The sequence below is a fragment of the Malaclemys terrapin genome, chromosome 1 (genome assembly GCF_027887155.1).
Source record: "Malaclemys terrapin pileata isolate rMalTer1 chromosome 1, rMalTer1.hap1, whole genome shotgun sequence".
In the NCBI taxonomy this organism is placed as follows: Eukaryota; Metazoa; Chordata; order Testudines; family Emydidae; genus Malaclemys; species Malaclemys terrapin.
This window is the reverse complement of record NC_071505.1, coordinates 26,969,814-26,992,678: the sequence shown is the minus strand read 5'-3', so window position 1 is coordinate 26,992,678 and position 22,865 is coordinate 26,969,814. Positions and strand designations below refer to the sequence as shown.

General features: G+C 44.7%; 1 protein-coding gene across 10 annotated transcripts in view; it reads left to right on the top strand.

Annotated features, from left to right (window-relative positions):
- The window catches only part of ATXN7L1 (ataxin 7 like 1), a 183,571-nt gene that overhangs the window by 115,265 nt on the left and 45,441 nt on the right, over positions 1 to 22,865 (top strand). The window contains exon 1 of one of the 10 annotated variants that reach the window (XM_054018435.1): positions 3,544 to 3,628. The exons of the other annotated variants lie outside the window; for them this stretch is intronic. The gene's annotated coding sequence lies outside the window, so the exon portion shown is untranslated. Of the gene's footprint in view, positions 1 to 3,543; positions 3,629 to 22,865 lie in introns of those variants that run through there. 10 annotated transcript variants of the gene reach the window in all.

The window sequence follows — 22,865 nt, the reverse complement described above, 5'->3', positions numbered from 1 at the left end:
GTGTCTGTCCTCCACATGGGAAGCACCCTCCTAGTTGCTGTGTAGACATTACCTTACACAGTTGTGGTTTTTTGTGTGTGTGACCCTGAGCAAGTCACTTAATCTGTCTGTGCCTCAGTTCTCCATCTGTAAAACTGACATAGTAGTACTTTCTTTCTCTTTGTCCTGCCTACTTCTGTTTTAAGTTCTTTGGGACAGGAGCCTTTCTTATTATATTCAGATATAGTACCTAGCATAATAGTGTCCTGATCTAGGTTGGGGTCTCTGGGTGCTGTTGTTACACAAATAATAATTAATAATCAAATGCAGTGTTTCTTGCTATGTTCTACAAACCATTCGTGCAGTGAGACAGAAAATATCAACTCATCCAAATCACTTTAAAAAATACCAGGTCACATTTTTCTCTCTGATATATTGTGAGCGATTCACATTGAATTCAGAGGGAGCTGCTTCCATATATCTTCAGAGTTTAGCGTATTGCAATTATTTTTAATGAACTTGGTTCAGTTTTGACTTTTTTTAACGGTTAAAAGTGGTGAGTGTCCCAAGCAATTATGGTGCTAACATTGACTGAAAATAGTAAACTTGACCTTTTAGACTACATATAAAAGAGATGAGGTACAGGTTATCCCAGATCGAATGTAACTGCTTTCCAATACTGTGACAATATAGTACTACTGATCTCATGCTGACATTTTTAGTATCCTTACACAAGAATAAGACTTTTTAAATATTGTTTGAGATTAAAAAAAAAACCTCTTGTAAGCAACAAAATACAAATGGCTTCAAAGTGTTCACATTACAGACCACTGAAATGTTCCTAGTTCTGCTGTTACAAAATAGTAACCTACACGGAAAGATTTCATCTCATTGGCTCGTCTTGTGCAAGCATGTAATATGGGGGCTTTTGTTAGTACCCACACACACACACACACTCACCCATGGTGAGATGTGGAGTTACTTTAATCTGGCTCCATCCATTTTATGTCATCATGCCCAAGTCTGTGTTTGTTATGACCCAAGACTTCCTGGAGGGGTCCTCAGTAGTCTCTGCCCCTTTCGGGATTATGGGGAATCAGAGGTTTTGTGGCTGTAGCGGGGCTGATCAACCCTAGGTTTCCTGGATTTAAGACTTTTTTTCTCCAAAAGCCCCTGGCTGGAGTTAGTAGTGGAACCCAGGTCCTCCCACTCCACTGGGTTTCAGCTCAGGGACCTTGTTTGGAACAGCCAAAACCAGTCCTCCTCAGTCCCTTGCTGCTCCCTGAGCTTCTTCCTACCTCTCCTCGGCTCTAGGTTTCCCCAGCCTTGTCCTGCTTCCCCCTCTTTGGAGTGTTGGTTTGTCTCCCTCCTGCAGCTTCTCACCAGTCTGCAGGAGGGAGCCCCTCTCTGCAATGCCTGTGCCCCTCTGGCAGGTGACCTGCCCTCCTCCCTTGCAGCCTTCCTATCTTCAGAGCTATTGTGGGGCTGCCAGTCACTTCTGGCTGAGCAGACAGGCAGTTACTTCATTAACTCTTTGGGTGCCAAACCAGGAGAAGTGTGTAGGCCTTATGGCAAAATATTTGTTAGCCATAATTCATGTCCTTCACAGTGCCAGCACATGGCCTTCCATAAATCAACCAAAGCCCAGTGCAGAACAGCATACCCAGTGCATGTTCACCTGGCTGGCTTTATTCAAAAAGTTCTAAAGCAAAATAAACGTTTCCACCAAAGCAGAATAGGAAACATTTATTGAAGATAGAGAAGATAAATCAGTTCATTTAATGAGCTAGTGTGTAGCATTTGATAACACTTAGTGTTTCTATCTAAAAAGCAGACGATGTGTTTATTGACTAGTCCTCACAACATTCCTGTGTGGTGGTAAGGAAGTCTTGTGTAATCTCATTTTACAGATGGAAAAACTGAGAAATATTGAGATTAAAGGATTTGCCCAGTATCACAAAGCGAGTCAGTAACAGAGTCAGGAACTCATGAGATTTTTTTTCTCCCAGTCTTGTGTGTAGCATTCAAGATCACACTGCTTCTCCAAAAAACAAAAAAAACAACAATAACAACCCCCCTCTCCCCGCCCCCCAAAACCCATGCCCACTCCATGTTTTAACATTGGTCTTCCTGTGCAGGTTCCAGGCTCTTCCATGGCAAAGTTGCAAGCTTCAGGAAAGTGAGGACTGATTTTTCTTTTCACTTGGAACTCACGAAAAGAAGGTCTGATTATAAAGTATTAGAAGATACTGACTATTCAGTAGATGGTTTAGATTTTTTTAAGGAGAAATTATTCATACAGATTTTAAGGTTTGACGGGACCATTTACAGTATTCTAATCTCACCTCCTGCATAACATAGGCCATAGATATGTATCAGAGGGGTAGCCGTGTTAGTCTGAATCTGTAAAAAGCAACAGAGGGTCCTGTGGCACCTTTAAGACTAACAGAAGTATTGGGAGCATAAGCTTTCGTGGGTAAGAACCTCACTTCTTCAGCTGCAAGGCCATAGAATTTCAACCAATCCTGGATCAGGCCAATAACTTGTGATTGAACAAAAGATATCTTATAGAAAGAAATATCCAATCAAGAAAAAATAGTAAAAATAGTTTTAAATAATAACTTTTAATAATTGTAAAGACAGTCACTAGTCTCTTCTAAGTCAACCCAATTGCTTGGTCCCATAAGCTTTCTAATCACCTGGGTCTGGGTCGAATCTATTCACTGTTGATAGCTCAGGATCTATAATACATGCTCCTAGGCTCTGACCTCTTATCTGACCCTTTCTTGGGATATGGGACACTATTGCACAGCTGCAGTAGATGTCTGGATGTCTGAGACCTCCAGAATCCCCCAGTCACTTACACATATTCCCTCAGAGCTCCACCTACAATATGGACACTCTGGGTGTCTAGTTAAACCCCTTCTGTGACCATGTGGCAGGAAAGCAAGGAACACAAGCTTAGCAGAAGAAACTCTGAAGCGGAGACCTAAGTCTTTGAGTGCCTGAGAGTTACAGATCTTTGAAAACAGCAGAAGTTCTGAGACGCATCCTCCCCTATTCTGATCTCACTCTTCTTGTGAGTCTGAGGTTTGTTAGGCTGAGATGAGTCCATCCTGCTCACTCTTTCCTGCAAGTTCTCCTTATGTGGGGCAGTGGTCGACTGCCTTGCACAGAGCAGAACTTATTCTTAAGTAGGATGATCTCTCCTCTGTGCTATGTGTCCAACTGAGACGCCCAGCCCCACATCCACCTTGTCATGCTTGCCCCATCTACAGACCCCCTGAAATCATTGTTCCAGAGGGGCGGGTCAGCAGCTGAGAGACAATCTAAGTCAGGGCCCTAGATTGCTCATGTTGATAGTTTATTTGTGATACTCCTTCAACAAGGTATCAAGAATCTTTCCTGGATAGGGGCGGTATTTGTAATGTGGTATAATATGCTGCTGTCAGGCAAGATCAGACATCTGTTCAATATATAATACAAAATGCAGTTCATAATTTAGACTTATCCCATTCATTCACAGTCTCACTAATGCTGTATACAGAGGTAATACCACCTCCCAGCTGCTACTCCACATTCCCCTAGGATCACAGTAGAGGCAGTTCTTGATTCAGTCCTACGTGGAGCACAGGATCTGGTCCAAGAGGTCAGTATAGATGAACTGCTGAGTAATAGCAATCATAATGTAATTAAATTTAACATCCTTGTAGGGGGAAAATACCAAAGTAACCCACCACAGTAGCATATAACTTTAAAAAGGAGAACTATGCAAAAATGAGGAAGCTCATTAAAAGGAACAGTGGGTGACCAGTCCCGATATTTGCTTCTTTGTCCCGTGTCCCGACCAATAAGAAATTTTGCCTTCCGCTCTGGCGCTCGCGCCCCCCCCCCCCCCCGACCCGGCTCCACCTCCTCCTTCCCCCATTGGCTCCCTCCCCAAATCCCCGCCCTGGCCCCACCTCTTCCCCAACCACGCAGCATTCCTCCTCCCTCCCAGGCTTGCAGCATGGCGGCGCAAGCCTGGAGGGAGGGGGTGGCGGCGGTGCCTGGATCCTGGAGCTGGTGAGTCAGCTCTGGCACCCGGGCACCGGGCGGGCAAAGGGGGGCTGGCAAGGGAGGGAGATGGGGGGGGCTCAGCTGTGAACCCCCCCAACCCCCGCCGCGACAGAGGGCTTCTGCCCGGGCTGCTGCACCCGGGGCCAGGAGCACAGCCTGGAGGCTGCTCCAGCCCTGCAGCCCGTGGGGAGGCGTGGTGGGTCCAGGCGGGGGCAGCGCGGAGCGGGCAGGGGCCCGGTGGGCAGCGCGGGGGCGTGGGCTGAATCCCTGCTGCTGCCAGGGAGCCCCGCGCCACTCCCTCCCGCTCGTGGCTGCGGCTCATTCTCGGCGGGACGTGCCCCCCGGCCTGCCCCACGCACATGTGACGCGCGTCCAGCTGCTCCTTCCCAGCGGGAGGGAGACTAGGCGCAGGGGACGCGCGCCGCATGTGGCCGGGGCAGCGGGAGGCGCGTCCCGCTGGGAAGGAGCCACAGACGCAAGCGGGAGGGAGAGGCGTGGGGCTGTCTGGCAGCAACAGGGATTCGGCCCCTGCTGCCCACCCGGCTCCTGCCTGCTCTGCGCTGCCCCAGCCCGGACCCACCACGCCCCGCATATGCCTGTGGCGGGCCGGGGGACAGGAGGCTCCGCTGGGAGGGCAGCGCGCGGGGCCTGGAGGCTGCTCCAGCCCTGCAGCCCGTGGGGCAGCGTGGTGGGTCCAGGCGGGGGCAGCGCGGAGCGGGCAGGGGCCCGGTGGGCAGCGCGGGGGCGTGGGCCGAATCCCTGCTGCTGCCAGGGAGCCCCGGGCCTCTCCCTCCCACTCGTGGCTGCGGCCCATTTCCGGCGGGACGCGCCCCCCAGCCTGCCCCACGCACATGTGGCGCACGTCCAGCTGCTCCTTCCCAGCGGGAGGGAGACTAGGCGCAGGGGACGCGCGCCGCATGTGGCCGGGGCAGCAGGAGGCGCGTCCCGCTGGGAAGGAGCCACAGCCACGAGCGGGAGGGAGAGGCGTGGGGCTGTCTAGCAGCAACAGGGATTCGGCCCCTGCCGCCCACCCGGCTCCTGACTGCTCTGCGCTGCCCCAGCCCGGACCCACCACGTCCCGCATATGCCCGTGGCGGGCCGGGGGACAGGAGGCTCCGCTGGGAGGGCAGCGCGCAGGGCCGGGGCCTGCTAATGCCCCTAAGGCCCCTTTAAAACTCTTTTTTTTTTTTTTTTTGCTCCACCCCCCCTTTTTTTTTGCTCCACCCCTCCCCTTTTTTTTTGCTCCGCCCCCCGTCCCGATATTTTATACTACTAATCTGGTCACCCTACATCCTACCAAGGGCATCCTAATAGGTTGTCAGCTGCTTTTTCAACAGAAGCAGGTGGGCGGGGAGGAGAGGTGAGTGGTTGTCCGGAGCTGGGGAGACAGCAGGCTGACCGACCTATCCTGAGGCAGGAGGAGGGGGACACACCCCCCACGTCAGCCCCCAGCTCTGCTCTGCACAGCAGTCTCTCCCGAAGTAGCCCACTCTGCCTGCCTGCCTGCCTATGGTTCTGTGATTCCTTCTGAGTTCTTCCACAGCCTCTTCAGCTGTCGGGAATGGCATCCTCAGCAGCTCTGTGAGCTCTCCACACTGAGGAATGTCAAAGCAGCACAGCAGTTCCATGTGTGTCCTTGTCCTCCTCTCTCTCTCTCCACTCCCCCTCCCCCCTTGGCTCCCTGCAGCCGCAGTCTGCCTGCCTCTGTGTTTCTAGTGCAGAGTAGAACAGGAGCATTCCAAAGATTTTCTCTTTGTTCCCGAAATGGAGCAGCACGCTCAGCTGTCAGATACTTCCCGGAGCTTTGAAAGGGTAGCAGAGATCAAAACAAAGAGCACAGCGGTCACGGCTGGCATTGTGGGATACTGGCATAAGCCAGTTCTGTCGACAAAACAAACAGCAGTGTCTGCACTGATGTTTTGTCGCTTTAACTTTGCCGCAAAAGACTTTATGCCTCTAGTTGAGGTTTTATTTTGTCGTCAAAACAGCAGAGTTTTGCCTCCAGAAGTAGCTTTGTAGTGTGTACACTTCCCCTGTTTTGTCAGGCCTTAGTGAGGAAAATAGAAATGAATGTAAACTACAGCAAATCAAGTGTAAATAAGTATAATAAGGCAGGCCAAGAAAGAAGTTGAAGAGCAACTAGCTAAGGACACGAAAACTAACAGCAAAAAAAAAAAAAAAAATTGAGCTGCATCAGAAACAAGAAGCCTACCAAACAATCTGTGGGGCCATTGGACAATTGAGGTGCTAAATGAGCACTCAAGGAAGACAAGGCCATTGTTGAGAATCTAAATCCGGGATCGGCAACCTATCAATTCATTCTGATTTAAGGTTTCGCGTGCCAGCAATACATTTTAATGTTTTTAGAAGGTCTCTTTCTATAAGTCTGTAATATATAACTAAACTATAGTTGTATGTACAATAAATAAGGTTTTTAAAATGTTTAAAACCCAGGCAGTGTGAGTGCCACTGAAAATCAGCTCGCGTGCCGCCTTCGGCACGCGTGCCATAGGTTGCCTACCCCTGATCTAAATGAATTCTTTGCATCAGTCTTCACTGCGAAGGTTGTAAAGGAAATTCCCACACCTGACCCAGACTGAGGTGTCAGTAGAGGAGGTTTTGGAACAAATTGTTAAATTAAACAGTAGTAAGTCCCCAGTACCAGATGGTATTCACTCAGGAGTTCTGAAGGCACGAAGTTACAGAATTGCAGAACTACTAACTGTGCAATGTAACCTGTCACTTAAATCCGTCTCTGAACCAGATGACTGGAGGATAGGTAATTTAACACTGACACTTTTTTTTTTTTTTTAAGTCTGCTGAGGTGATCCTGCCAATTACAGGCTGGTAATCCTAATTTCAATACCAGGCAAATTGTTGAAATTATGGTAAAGAACAGACTTATTGGACATATAGATAAACACCATATATTGGGAAAGAGTCAACATGCTTTTTGTAAAGGGAAATCATGCCTCACCAATCTATTAGAATTCTTTGAGGGCGCCAAAAAGCATGTGGACAAGGGTGATCCAGTGGATATAATGTACCTTGACTTTCAGAAAGCCTTTGACAGGGTCCCCACACCAAAGGCTCTTAAGCAAAGTAAGCAGTCATGGGATAAGAGGGAAGGTCCTCTCATGGATCAGTAACTGGTTAAAAGATAGGACACAGGGTAGGAATAAATAGTCAGTTTTCACAGTGGAGTGAAGTAAATAAGGTCCCCAAAAGGACCTGTACTGGGACCAGAGCTGTTCAACATATTCATAAATGATCTGGAAAAAGGAGTAAAGAGTGAGGTGGCAAAGTTTGTAGATGATACAAAATCACTAAAAATAGTTAAGTCCAAAACTGACAATGAAGAATTAGGGATCTCACTAAACTGGCTGACTGAGCAACAAACTGGGAGATGCAATTCAGTGTTAATAAATGCGAAGTAATGCGCATTGGAAAATGTAATTCCAATTATACGTACAAAATGATGAGTCTAAATTAACTGTTAATACTCAAGAAAGAGCTGGAGTCATCATGAATAGTTCTCTGAAAAAAATCTGCTCAGTGTGCAGTGGCACTCAAAAAAGTTAACAATGTTAGGAACTGTTAGGAAAGGGATAGATAATAAGACAAAAAATACCATAATGCCTCAATACAAGTCCATGGTATGCCCACACCTTGAATACTGCATGCAGTTCTGGGCGCCCTAACTCAAAAAAGATACATTAGAATTGGAGACCGTACAAGGACAACAAAAATTACTAGGGTATGGAATAATTTCCATAAGAGGAGAGATTAAAAAGGCTGGGCCTGTTTAATTTAGAAAAGACACAGCTAAGGGGAGGTTTGTAAAATCATGAAGGGTGTGGAGAAAATGATTAAGGAAGTGTTATTTACAACTTCACATAACACAAGAATGAGGGATCACCTAATCAAATTAATAGGCAGCAGGTTTAAACCAAACATAAGGAAGTATTTCTTCACAGAATGCACAGTCAACCTGTGGAACTCGTTACCTGGGGATGTTAGGAAGGCCAAAAGTATAACTGAGCTCAAAAAAGCATTAGATAAATTCATGTAAGTTAGGTCTATCAATGGCTATTAGTCAGGATGGTCAGATGCACGGCCCCATGTTCTGCATGTCCCTATACCTCTGGCTGCTAGCAGCTGGGCCGGGACGACGGCGGATGGATCACTCAGTAAATTGATTGCTCTGTTCTAATCATTCCTTCTGGAGCATCCAGCACTGGTCACTGTTAGGAGACAGGATACTGGGCTAGATGGACTATTGGTCTGACCTAGTATAACCATTCTTATGTTCTTAGCCATTGAATCACTCTGGGAACTCCATGTTTTTTTGGTTATCCCTAAGTCCTTTTTGGAGCTGCAGGCTTCTAAGATTCAGTCCCCTGTCAAACAAGTATGGCCTACGTTCTTTGTTCTTAAATTCATGACCTTGCATTTGGCTGCATTAAAACACATGTCCAAATCAGCCTAGCTTACTGTGCAATCTCACTGTAAAACTTACCTGTCATTGTTTACTACTCCAATTTTTGTGTTGGCTGCAAACTTTACTAGCCGTGATTTTATATTTTCTTCCAAACTGATAAATCTGTAGATTAGTATTTCACCAATAACATAACTTGCGGGACCCCACAAGAAACCCCTGATGGATAATGATTTTCCATTTCCAGTGACATTTGGAGAACCATCAGTTAGCCATTTTTAATCCATTTAATATGGGCTACCAAGATTTTGTATAGTAATAATTGCTTAATCAGAGTGTTGTACAGTACTAAATCAGATTATATTACGTTAAGCAATAACCTTTGTCAACCCAGTTTATAATCTCATCAGTGAACACTATCAAAGTTGTTTTCAAGGCCTCTATTTTCCATAAAAATATGTTGACTTGTCTTTTAATTCTTTAGTGATTTACCCAGAATCAGTGTCACATTGACCTGTCTATACTTCCAGGGTCATCCTATTTATCCTCTTAAATACTGGCACAGCGTGAGCTTTTTTCCAGTCCTCTAGAACTTCTCCAGTATCCTAAGATTTGCTGAAGATGAGCTTCAGTAGTTCAAAGAGCTCTCAGCCAACTCTTTTAACTCTTGAGTGAAAGTTGTCTGGTCCAAGAGATTTTAAAATATTTAACTTTAGTAGCTGCTGTTTAATATCCTCTGGTAGTTACTGTTGGAATAGAAAGTATTTGATGATCACTGTAGGATGTGAATACGTCATTCAGCTTCTTTCCAAATACAGAATAGAATATTCGTTACTTTTGCCTTTTCTGAATTATTGACAATATTTTTGCATTATTGTTGACAATTTTACTGTTCTTTTCTTGTAGTATTGTAAGGTCTTGTCTATATGAACAATTACTGGGTGGCACAAGGGGATGTGAATCTACCCCGTACTACCCTGCCACGGACTACCTGTCCATATGGACTCTGCTGACACTCATTAACATTTAATTAATGTGCTTTGATCTAGCACTGTTTCAAAGAGTATTAGTGCAGTAAGGCCCAGAGCTCCCACCAAGATTGGAACCTCGTTGTGCTGAACAAATCTAAAATAAATGACAGATAATGTCCCCAAAAGCTTACAATCTAGACTGGGACAGGTTGTAACATGTGGATAAAGATCGCAATGCAAGTGTGTGGGGAAACAAGTGTGGCAGTAATAGAAAGCCAGAGTTGTATATATTAGCTAGTTGTATAATTTTCTGACATTGCAGTTTTCTTTTAAATAAGTGAACAAGAGATCTTTAATGAATCGCTAATCATCTGTCAGTCTAGCCATCATTATTAAGCACTTTATTGTAAGCTGGGTACAGATGAGTCTTAAGAAGAAATTTGTGGGAGGACAAGAGTAATGGCTCTCCCATCCAAATACTTAAAATATATTTTCAAAAAGCATCTTTAAAAAAAAATATTGCAAGAGGAGACTTTATCCACTTGCTTTTTAGAATGTATGCTTCAGCCGGGTGCCAGATGTTTTCTTTTGCTAAGTTTCAGGAACGTTAACAATTAAAATGTAAAGCTCTCTAGCATAGGAAGTTGGGTTCTGTGCTGCTATGCAGAAACTTTGGCTGGATTCTTGGTTCTAGGGCCTAACAGGGCCCAGAAATAAAGTGATTGGTGCCTTATCTTGCTTAAAGTTCTGCAATGTTGGGCTACAAAATGGTGTGTGAAAGGCTGGGGAAATAGTCCTCTGACATAGATGTGGAAGGTCTCCTGGTGAAAAGTGTTTCTGAAAGATAGGAATTTTTTTTTTTAACATAGACATAAAGATTTTAAGTCCACAAGGAACCACTATAATATCTAGCCTGACCTCTTACACAACACCGGGCAAGAAACTTGATCTTCTAATTACTGTCAAAATAGTCCTAAAGTCTTTGAGGATAGAGGTTTTATTTATTTCCACTTCTGCTTTCCACATTAGAAAAAATACTATCCTAAGTAAAGTAGCAAAAAGTACCTGAGATGTGTTACATAGTCATTGATTTTTTTCTCTGCTTCTGCACACCAATATGTCTGCATGGTACCTGCACAAAAATCATGGCACAGTTGTAGATTCAATCCTTGTGATAGAGAGTTAGGATGTGTCTACACTGCAAACTTTTGCCAATGCATATTACATCAGCATAAAGCTGCCACAGTTAGCATGTTGCTTGTGTGCGTGCGTGTTTGGCTCTTTGCGTCGGCGCTGCCCATGCTCACCACACATGCTTGTGTCAATGCACAGTGCGGTGCACCATGGGTAGGTTACCACCATCCTGCACACTCTTTGGGAAGTTTTGGCAATGCATGTTAGGGCAGAAACAATTCACACAGGGGCGACTGAGAGCCCCAGAAGTCAACTTCCCAGCATGCAACTCTCCATCCCATAATATCTATAGCCCATAATTTTTGCAGCATTTTAAAAAATCCGATGAACCCGTGCAGCCCACCTCGCTGTCTGCCATCTCTGACAGGAGCATTGAGCCTGCAGTGCTCTGCACTATTGTCATGAGCATTGCAGGCACAGGGACACATGATCCTCCCTTATTTGCAGAGCCACAAGAAAGAACCAAATCAGTGGGGAACATAATGAATTTGTTAAGGACTGATTGCTGTGGGACATAGTGAGAACTAATTCAAGGTTGGAGGTGGTATTCATGGAGCAGCTGCAGATGGTGGAGTTCTGCTTCTGGGCCCGAGAAATGAGCACTGACTGGTGGCATCACATCATAATGCAGGCTTGGGATGATGAGCAGTGGCTGCAGAACTTTCGGATGCATAAGGCTACATTCCTGGATTTGTATGCCGAGCTCGCCCCAGCCCGCCAGTGCAGGGACACCAGAATGAGAGCTGCACTGACTGTGGAGAAGCAAGTGGCGATCGCACTTCGGAAGCTTGCCACACCAGATTGCTGCTGATAAGTGGGAAATCGTTTTGGAGTTGGAAAATCCACTATGGGGACCGTTGTCATACAAGTGTGCAGGGCTATTAACTGTCTCCTGCTGTGCATGACTGTGACTCTTGGCAACGTGCAGGACATTGTGGATGGATTTGCAGCAGTGGGGTTCCCGAACAGTGGTTGGGCGATAGCACTCATATCACTATTTTGGCACCTGCCCACCTTGCCACAGAGTACCTCAATAGAAAGGGCTACTTTTCTCTGGTTATTCAAGCATTGGTAGATCACCAGGACACTTCACCGACATTATTGTTATCTGCTCAGGTAAGGTGCATGATGCTCACATCTTTAAGAACACAGGACTGTTCAGAAGGCTACAAGCAGGGACTTTCTTTCCCAACCAGCAGATTACCATTGGTGATGTTGAAATGCCAATAGTGATCCTGGGGAACCAGCCTACCACTTGCTCCCCTGGGTTATGAAGACATACATCGGCCACTTGGATAGTAGCAAGGAAATATTCAGCTACTGGCTCAGCAGGTGCAGAATGACGGTTGAATGTGCTCTTGCTACGTTGAAGGGATGCTGGTGGTGTTTACTCACAAGATTGGATCTCAGTGAAAAAGTCATCCCAATGGTTATAGCTCCCTGCTGTGTCCTGCATAATGTCTGTGAAGCAAAAGGGGAAAAATTGCCACTGGAGTGGAGTGGAAGCGGCTGTCTGCTGAGTTTGAACCGCCAGACCAGATGACTATTAGAAGAGCTCAGTGTGGAGCTATAGGGCTCAGGGAGACTTTGAAAGAGCACTTTGACAGTGAGCCAGAATAGTGCATAGTGGTGTTTTGGGGCCCACTAGAAATTGTGTGGTGCTTGGTATACACCTATGAATATAATGCAGTCAATGCTCCTATTAATTTTGTGGTGCATGCTGTACATTTATGATTATTATGTTGTTTTTTTCACTGATCTTGAGCTGTCACGTTGTACAATAACAAGTAAGTAGGTGCTTTCAGTACTGCTAGGCATTCTGCAGCATATGTTGTGAACTAATAAAGATGAACTGTTTTCCAAACAATAAAATTTTGAGTAATGAAAACCCTGCAAAAAATTCTGTCCTAGTTAAAAGTAAATACATTTAAAACTTAATAAATTTATGGAATAGAGCTTAAGAAAGAGAGAGAATATTTATGGCCATTTTTGCTACATGTATAGCAACTGTGGCTCTTTCAGGTCAGTGTATGTGAAGCTATGGTTGTCCTTAATGTCCTCAGGTGTGGAGTGGTCGGGGTAGGGATGTGATGCGACGTGGAATGTTGAGGAGGGGTGAAGGGAGGTGCTATAATGGTGTTCTCCGTGGACAGAAAAGGGAGGTAAACCTGTGGTTGTTGAACCTGTAGGTCCACAAGAGTGTGCAGAATCTGCGTTTGCTGCTGGAGAAAAACCCCATTGTGTCCTGGTGCATCTCCCTCTCCTTTTGCTGGTGTGACTCCTGGGCCTGTCTCTGTCTGCTCTTTCCTTCTTCATACAGTTTGCAACATTCACCCTCCAGGCCCTCTACTCTTGTCTGATGCAGCTCTGGCTTGCAGGATCTCTCTGAACATGTCATCCCAAGTCCTCTTCTCTCTCCTCCTTATCTGGTTCAGGCATTCTGCGAGTGTGGAAGGGGAGCCCCCTCAAGGCCGCAACAGCAGCAGCTACAGATAAAACACACAGAGGTAACACTGTCAATATAGTCACAATGGAAAGTGGAAGTTAAGATTCAGAACTCCCTTCCCTTGCTTCCCATTTGTTTTAAACAAGGCTCGCTTATTGACACTTCTGCTTGGGATTGCTTGTGCACTGTACCACTCACCGCTCCTGCCCTGGTGAGTATGGCCCACCAGGGCAAGGGAAATGAGGTGGGAATTGCTCAGTTGCATGAAACCAGTTGCATGAGAACAGGTAAATGGCACTGAGTACTGGCACCATTTTTCACAGACAGTAGTGGTTTTAGCCGATATCTCACTCCCGAGGGTGAACCGAGAGCACAGCTGCTGCTGGCATCCTGAAGCTGCCTGGGCCCATATGATGCTAGCCTGTTTACTGCAATGGTACCTGCCGAAGTTATCTCTGAGTGGTGTGGGAAAGTGTCCCACCAGGGAGGAAGAAATAAAGCTGCCATCCTTAGAAACCTTTGGCAGCAAATTGCAAAGAACCTCCATGAAAGTTTTATTGAAATCTCTTGGGACATCCCAGTGTACATAAACAAACTGCTCCACATGCCCCAACCACCGAACTGTACAGGGGAATGAAAAGCATTTGGGACAAATGGGAAATACATTTACACACTTACTGGAGGTTCCTTCCCCTGCATTGGGCTCACCTATGTTCGACTCCTGGGACTGACTGGACTGCATTAGAGTCTCAAACAGGTCCTGGCTCATGGCATAGCTGGACCCCATCCCTGGTCTCCTGTTCCCCGTCCTCCTCCTCTTTCTGCTCCTCCTCCTTGTCTTCACTGTTCACGACAGGAGTGTGTGAGTTGGGCTTCTCAGAGGTATCAACAGTGTTGTGTGGGGTGCTGGTGGGGTCTCTGCCAATTATGGCACACAGCTCTTTGTAAAAGCAGCAGATCTGTGGCTCGTCACCAGATCAACTGTTGGCCTCCCTGGCCTTACGGTATGCCTGCTGCAGTTCCTTCACTTTCAGTCGGCACTGCCGCTGACCCCTGTCGTACCCCTTCTCCTGCATACCCCGTGGCATCAGCTCGTAGATGCCAATGTTTCTATGGCTGGTCTGTGGCTCTGTCTGCACATCCTCTTCTCTCCACAGGTCCAGAAGATTCAATCAGTATCTCTTATCTACTCCAAGCTGGGGGTATGTCTGGAGCATGTAGCTGACATGTTCAGCTGGGCAATTGCCCACAACAATTGCAAGCTGCTAGGTGTCTCGCCACGCTGGACCATCAGGAAAAGACATTTCAAAAATTTGCAAGATTTTAAGGGGGAGGAGGGCTTCAGGTCCCTGTGACACCTGCGCACTTGAGTTCACAGTTGTGACCAGAGTGGCCAGTGTTGGTCATTGTGGGACAGCTACTTGGAGGACTGTTAGGGTCAGCATAAGTAGCACAGTGTCCGCACTCATGCTGTGTAGACCTCAGTACATCAACCATGGCTCAGCGCTGCCCAGGGAGGTCGTGTTACTGCATCACAATAACAAGACACATCAGTGGGAGACAGATTTAACTGTCGACACATGCACAGCTAGGTTGACGCAAGGCGGCTTGCATCAGCTTCACTTTATAGTGTAGACCAGGCCTTTGTAACCTACCTCCACAGCCATCAATCTGAATAGGGAGGTGATGCCTTTTTCAGGCAGAAATGTGTTACATAGCTGCATTTATTTCTCTGGCACAATGAAGCTGAATCTTATGTATGGAGTTCAGGACTAAAAATAATAATTCCATCTTTCTACATGACAACATTTGATGATTACGGACAATAACATTTTTTGCTCTTCTCATAAAAACAGGTCACAGTGGACTTGTCTACACACAAAATTTGCATTCATTTAAGTAAACGTGGAGTAAAATCAGTTTAGCTAAACTAGTGCAATTTTGGCTTGCTCTACACTTAAAAATTAGATTGACCTACCTAGATCGCTCAAAGATGTGAAAAATTCACACTTGTGAGTTACAGAGTTATGCCGGCCTAACCTGCAGTGTAGAAACGACTAGATCAACTGAAGAGTTCTTCCATTGACCTAGCTACCACCGCTTATAGTGGTGGGTTAACCTCCACGACAGAAACCTCCCATCTTTTGCTATAGTAAGCATCCAGCACTGAAGCGGAGCTGCTGTAGTGTCTGTAATGTAGACATGGCCTTAGTATGTGAACACTCTGCTTGGTTTAACATGGGCAAGCTAAACCAGTGGAAGCCAGGTTTAAACCAATGTGAGAATGTGTCCACACACAGAGTTGCAGAGGTTTAGCTAAGCTGGTTTAACTTTATCTCTTTAGTTAACAAGCACAACTTTGTGTGTAGAGTAGGCCTATAACTGCCCCATCAATGGTGCTGTTAGAAAAGAGCCATTGTTCCTTTGTCTCTGACAAGTAACTGGAATGGTGGCTCAAGATGCACTTTTTTTTTTCCAGAATGATTGAATTTAGTACATTATAGTCACTTTGTCCTTTCTCAAAATAAAAACCAAAGTGTGTGTGGGGGGGGGAGGGTTGTATATTTTAACCAGATTTTTTCTTTAGTAAAGCACCACAGCCCCTAAATCATGTAGTATGAATTATCATTACTTCCATGTTTTTTATAATTGTTCTTAGTTTAGAAATATACTGCACAATAATTACTAAACTGTGATTCCAAGCACAGTTATTCCTTGTGAGCCCTAAATATATTAGTGTTAAAGTGTGTTTGGCTGTGTTTTGTGTGAAAACAAATGTTGTTTTTTACGTTATGTTCTGTTAACAGGAAAGGACATGGGAGATGGGTGGGAATCAGAAAGGTGGGAGAGTTTGGACAGAAAAGTGGAAAGGCTTACTGCCCCTTCTCCTCCATCCTGCCACAACACAGCAAAGTTTCTGGCAACTATGACAGGATTACAAAAACACAGGGATTTTTGTAAACTGAACTGGGAGAATGGAAATTCCCTCAAAGCCTGGGGTGTTCTTGGGTTTCTGGAACATCTGGTCACCTTGCTTGCTGGTGTGGGGGGGCAAAGGGGAGGGCAGAAATATTTGACCGGTCTTATGAATGATGTCTGAAGTGCACCCATTTAGCAGGTATCAGTTTCATTGGGTCATCTGCCTGATAGCTCTTTCAGTTGGTGTCTGCAGGGGCCACAAAACTGGGACAAAGCAGCATGTTTTTTAATTTGATTGATTGTAAAAAACTAACAGGGACACCCAGTTGGGCCCTGAAGACAGGAATGTTTCCAGTTTTCTGGGACACAGTGTAGCATAAAAACAATTGATTGTTCCACTTTCTTAACCCTATGCCCAGCTACTGGGTATTTCTGAAAAGGAAAGGAAATTTAGCCCAGAAGAAAAGAACAAAGGTTGGATTTCATTGGAAAGACATTAACTGCTTTTTGTCAACTATAGCTAATCCTTGGGTAGACGAAATCTACCGGTAGGTGTGAACCAGAAAGAAAGCCTTCCTGAAGCAGAATATTAAATAACTGTAGGCTGTTTTCAGAGAGCCAGACAGCAGTGTATGACTTGTGAATACCAGAATTATATTCCATTAAGCAAGACAACTTTTTATACTAGTAACAGATTAATATTTCAGACATGTTGCAAGAAAGATGTATGGCTAATAGAGAAGCACAAAAGGAACTAATGGAAGATAATCTTTCACTTTGACAAAGCAGTTTTTATTGTGGGGAACCCATGTTTTCTGTAGCAGTGCCGAGGAAGGATTATTCCTTACTACACTCTCCATGACAGCATTGCAAAGGTACAAAGATACAAGGTGTAATAACTACTCCCAATATATTACATGCTGCAGGGAAGCAAACTGCTGCCCAGGGCTCTTGTAAGAGTTTGTTCCAAGTGAATAAAAAGCAGCATTATAAAGCCAGCAGGTAAGATAGGATCCACCACCCTTCTTCCTCAATCTCTGTTCCCAGTGAAAAGATACAGAGCGAGGGGAAACAGGTTAATTTTGATACTTCCAGATGGGAGCAGGGAGCCCTGTTTAATTTGAAGGAAGGAATAGGTGTAGTGTAGGTAGTACATACAAGGGCATGTACTGGGCAGTCGTCTTTTTGTTCCTCTGCACCTGAAGAGCTGTTGGGTATTCACCTCTCTCTGCTGTCCTCTCCTGGTTGTCACTGGAATCATATCTGCCATTACCTGGCCTGGGTCTGACTTCTCTTCTCCCTCACAGCTTTCTGAGTAGTTTACTAGTATCTCCTCTCAGTCCTGCCAGCAGTCTGGGGACCCCGCTCATGATGGATTTGCACCAGTTCACTCCCACAGCACCTCTGAATGACGTTCCTCTTCCCCCATCACATGTATGAGCAATGTGGAGCAAACGGAGATAATACTGAAGCAAACTGAGAATATGAAAACAGCACAAATAGCTCTTCCACACCCTGGCATAATTAAGGAGAGGCTCCAGTACAGTTCAGCAGTACAGATTCCTATATTAACCACTAGAGCACATTTTGTGTGCTCTTTTGTTAGTTATATAATGGGAAGGCTATAGACAAACAAGAAATATTTGGGTTTTTAAAGATTACTTTTAGGTATTTTAAGAGGTTTGAAAATTTAAGTTTGTATTAATTTTAAAAAATGAGATTAAAAGGGTTTGAGATGAGGCTGAGACTTGAGAATGAAACCAGCGATGGCTGACAAAAATAATAAAATTTTGAGACTGTATCAGGCAAAAATGATTTAATGGTAAAACCTGAAGAGAAGGAGACCAGCGGTATGATGTGAATATAATAGTCTACAAATATCTGAGAAGTATTAAAGTAGAGGGATTATTTGTGTTTGAGAATGGCATGACAAGGAACAATGGCTTGGAACTAAATGACAATTAACCTAAGATAATATTGGAAGAGAAATTTCTTAACTGTTAAAGCAGTTTGTCATGGGAATAATCTATTTAAGGAGTGCCAACGGTTGATGTTTAGGCGTAGATTACATAACATGAGAAAATAGCATAAATGGGAAATCCTTTGCTTCATGCATCAGGATGCTAGAAGACCCAGTAAAAAGAACAGGAGTACTTGTGGCACCTTAGAGACTAACAAATTTATTAGAGCATAAGCTTTCGTGGACTACAGCCCACTTCTTCGGATGCATATAGAATGGAACATATATTGAGGAGATATATATACACACATACAGAGAGCATAAACAGGTGGGAGTTGTCTTACCAACTCGGAGAGGCCAATTAATTAAGAGAAAAAAAACTTTTGAAGTGATAATCAAGCTAGCCCAGTACAGACAGTTTGATAAGAAGTGTGAGAATACTTACAAGGGGGGAGAAGTCACATCAAGATCTCCTGAGACAAATAGTTGGGTATTCAAGCTGAGTTTGTTCAGGAGAACACCCATACATTAGTGAATATTCTTCAGTCCTCTGTTCCTGTCAGAGTCACTCTCTCTATAAATGAAGTGATGTTAGAGTCTGGCAAATCTCTGTGAAATATCCCAGTGTCTTTAAAAGCAAAGCATAGTGATAAGAGGTATTATGTCCACAGGCAGGGTTTTGAGCATTTGAGCAACCAGCTCCTAATTCTCTTGTTGTGATGGCGGCAAACAAGAGATTATGACACAGGAGATATAAATCCGCACCTAAAGAGAAAGAGTCTAAGAGGTTAGTCTTGATGGGGAGAAAAGTTTATTCAACCTCTTAATTACAAATGTGCATTGAGAAACACCAGGTATTATCATTTAAGTATGATTTTGTGAATTAGGATGCTATGCAATGCTAGGATGCAAGTTTATGGATAAGTTGCGAGAATCCTCCAAGGAAGAGTTTAAGGCAGGGGTCTCAAAGTCCCGGCCCGCGGGCCATCTGCTGCCCAAGAACCTCCCCACTGCGGCCCGCGGAGGAGAGACGCGTGCAGATATGCTGCAGGCAATGTCTGCTGAAGGTGCGCTGCCCCGCCACCCCCACCCCCCCCCCGCAGCATCATTAATTGCCAGACAGAATCAGCCATGGAGGCAGCATCACGTTTTTCCACAATGAATATAAACAAGTCAAAATACTGAACACAACTATCTGATGCACACCTTCCTGCAATCCTGAAGGTTTCAACTGCTCAGTCACTGAGGCCAAACATCAACAAACTGACAGAACTGAAGCGTTGCCAGGTGTCTGGCAAACACTAAAAACTCTCTGGCAGGCGAAGAATTGTATAAAGTTGTATGACAGTTTTATTATTTCTAAGAAATTCAAAATAAAAAATACAATATAAACGTTTTCTTTTCTGAACACCATCTTCAGTGACACTATTGGCCTGCTAGGAGGATTTGAGGACTGGCACTGACCCTAAGGTAAATTGAGTTTGAGACCCCTGGTTTAAGGCATTCATTGCAGAAGGCCGTTTGGTGGCCAAAATGTTGTTGCAATTGGCACTGGACAGCAGATCCTTCATCCAGATTTATGGCTGCCTCTGTAATAAAGAGAAGGACCTAGATTACAGAACTCCGATAGCTCCTGAGGTCCAATAGAGCACAGAGGACGTACCTTTCGATGATTGGTTTTTGTTTTCTGAGAAAACTGACAAGACATTGCATCCTTTTAAGGATTCTTATGTTATTTTGCAGTCACTGTGGGTTTATACCAGGCCACAAAGAGACATTGTTATGAGAGTCAACAACACTAGCAATATCATCCACCGCAATACTTGTGACAGTCGTATTAGCCTGCTAGGTGGCAAAACTAGAAAGCGGCATAAATCACCAGAAGAGAAGACCGTCTGGGTCCAGATTTGATTAACCATCCCTTTCTCCACTACCTTCAGGCAAGCAGCCTATTCGACTTTTGTATCGAGAGCAGCATGCCAATGGTGAACTTATTGATCACATCTCCACAGTTCAAGGACAGGCTTCTAAAGTAGTTGGGAAACAATAACTATGGACAAGGTGATCCTAAGCACTGTGGGATCAGGTTATACCATCCTATTTCTGTCCATTCTCCCCTCCTACCTCCTTCAGCAGATCGAAATTCTGTGTGCTCTGGGGGCTTTTAGTGAGGGAGTTCATCATCAGGGAAAGGAATTCTGCTTCTGCTACTTCCTGATCCCCCAAGTCCAAAGGAGGGGTGAGAGCTAACCTTGATCTCCATGGTCTCAACAAATACATCCGATACGGAGATTCTGCAGCTTTCCTTATCTGGATGATTGGTTACTGAGGGGCAAGTCCAAAGACCAGGTTCTCTGCCACAGCCAGTTCACACTTCTCTCTTTTTGATCAGTTGGGTCTAATTTAGAACAAAGGGAAGTCACACCTAATACCAACTCAAAAAATAGAGTTCATTGGGGCCTTAACTAGACAATACAAGTTTGAGGGCTTTCCTGCTGATTGAGAGATTTCAGGCAATTCACCGACTATGTCTATCCCTCCAGTCTCATGATCGCCCATCAGCTACAATCCTTGTGTCCCTGAGGTCACTAAGGCATGTGGCAACATGCATTTAGGTAGTCCAACACGCAAGATTGCATTTGTGTTCTCATCAAAGCTGGATGAAACTAGTCTACCTTCCAGATTGTCAGTTGAAGGACAGCTTAGTGTGAATACCACCAAACATCCTGGACTCCCTACAGTGGAGGACTGATCAGTTCAATGTTTATAAGGTGTTCCCTTTGTCCGCCCTTCTCCAGCCAGGACTATCGTTACCGGTATATCCAAAATGGGCTGGGAAGCACGTCTAGGTCATTGCAAGTTCTGGTTCTGTGGGCAAAACTGGAAGTTTTCCTTTGCATCAGTTTTCTGGAGCTTTGCACTATTTACAATGCATGCCTGGCCATTCAGTCTCACGTCAGGGGTATAGTGATTCATATCCTTAATGACAATAGTATTGAAATATATTATGTGAACAAGCAGGGAGGGGCTAGTTCCAACCCACCTTGCCAGGAAGTGATACAATTTTGGCATCTGTGCATCAAGGAAGAGATTACCCCCACAGCGGCTCACTTTACCCAGTGTTCAGAATCAGTTAGCCAACCACCTCAACAGAGTTTTCTCCTAGAATCATGATTGGTCCTTGAAGAACAACGTATTGAGATCCATCTTCAAAGACTGGAGTATTGCAGCGATCGACTTGTTTGCAACAAAAGACAACAGGAAATACAGTCAGTTCTGATCTCGAGTGGGGCCCAGTCTAGGCTCTTTAATCAGTGCCTTCCATTTGAATTGGGGATCAGAGCTGATGTATGCTTTAATTCTTCAGGTTATCCTGAAACTGAAGTTGGATCATACCAAACTGATACTCATATCACCAGCCAAGACAAGCTTGGTTCTCTGATCTTCTTGACCTTTCTGACATCTCAAATATTTTCCCCTCCTCCCTTCTGACACACTGAGCAGTCTGCATCTCTTGACGTGGATGCTACATGGTTAGATGAGGGGGAGAGACATTGCTTGGAAGCGGTGCACTGAGTCTTGCTTGACAGCAGAAAGCTTTCTACTAGAACTACATAGTTCATCAAGTGGAAGCGTTTTTCTGTTTGGTTGCTAGCTCTGGGAATTCAGCCAAAGCAAGCATGCATTCAAGATGTTTTGGATTATCTGTTGCTTCTTAAGTCATCAGGTCTGTCTCTCAGCTGCTTGAGGGTCTGCTTAACGAGGATATCGACATTCCACTGCTTTAAGGGAAGATAATTTTTTCTAACTAGCTGAAATGTAGATTTTTTTTTTTTTTAAAGGGATTGTCTGCCTCCAAGTCATCAGTTGTCTCGACTTTGTCTCTTATGTGGATCGTGTGAAGGGTCAGGTGGTTTCCAAGCAGACAGTTCCCAGATGGATTACTTCCTGCATTATGGCAGCATATGGAGTGGCTCAGTCTACACTTCCTCCAAGACCCGTGGCTCATTCAACAAGGGCCCAAACAGCTTCCTGGTGATGTTCTATATTAGACATTTGCAGAACAGCTTCCTGGTCTTCAGTACATATTTTTACGAAGCATTATGTTAGGATGACTGCATCAAGGTCAGATGCAAACCTTGGGAAGGCAGTTTTGCAATTGTTCTTTAGCCCCACCTCCTTCAGTTACTGCTTGTGAGTGGCCTTAGTGTGGAATACATGTCTGCAACTACTCAAAGAAAAAAAACAACAGTAACTTACCTGAACTGTAACTGTTTTCCCTTGAGATGTGGGTGCAGATATAGATTCTACGACCCACCCAACATCCCCTCCTCATCAGAATTGTTAGCTTTGGATTCTGGTGCGAAGGAACTGAAGGGAGTCAAGGCAGCGTTGCCCTTATAGCAGGGGAGGAGCTAAGGACTGAAAGACATGAGTACCGCCCCGACAGGTACTGCTAAGCAAAGTTCTCAGATTGTGATGCACTGGGCACACGCACACTTTGACTGGAATACTACACATCTGCACCCACATCTCAAACAACAGAGTACAGGTAATTAATTTTTTTCCATGAAACTATGTTGACTGGCATTAATTATATTCCTATCCTTTAATTCTTTATCAGGTGAGTCCAATATCAGCTCTTCCATTATTTTGCTCGGGCTAGCCAACCTATATTAACCCTTTTTGAACATTGTCACAACATTAACACTGTTTCAATCTTCTGGCATTTCCCCAGTATCTCGAGATGTGTTAAAAATTAACATGAGAAGGGCCAGAGATCTCCTCAGCCAACTCTTTTAGGACTCTTGAATGCTTGGTATCTGGGCATGCTGATTTAAAAATATTTATTCCCAGTAGATGTTGTTTTATATCTTCCTTAGTACTTCATCCTCAGTC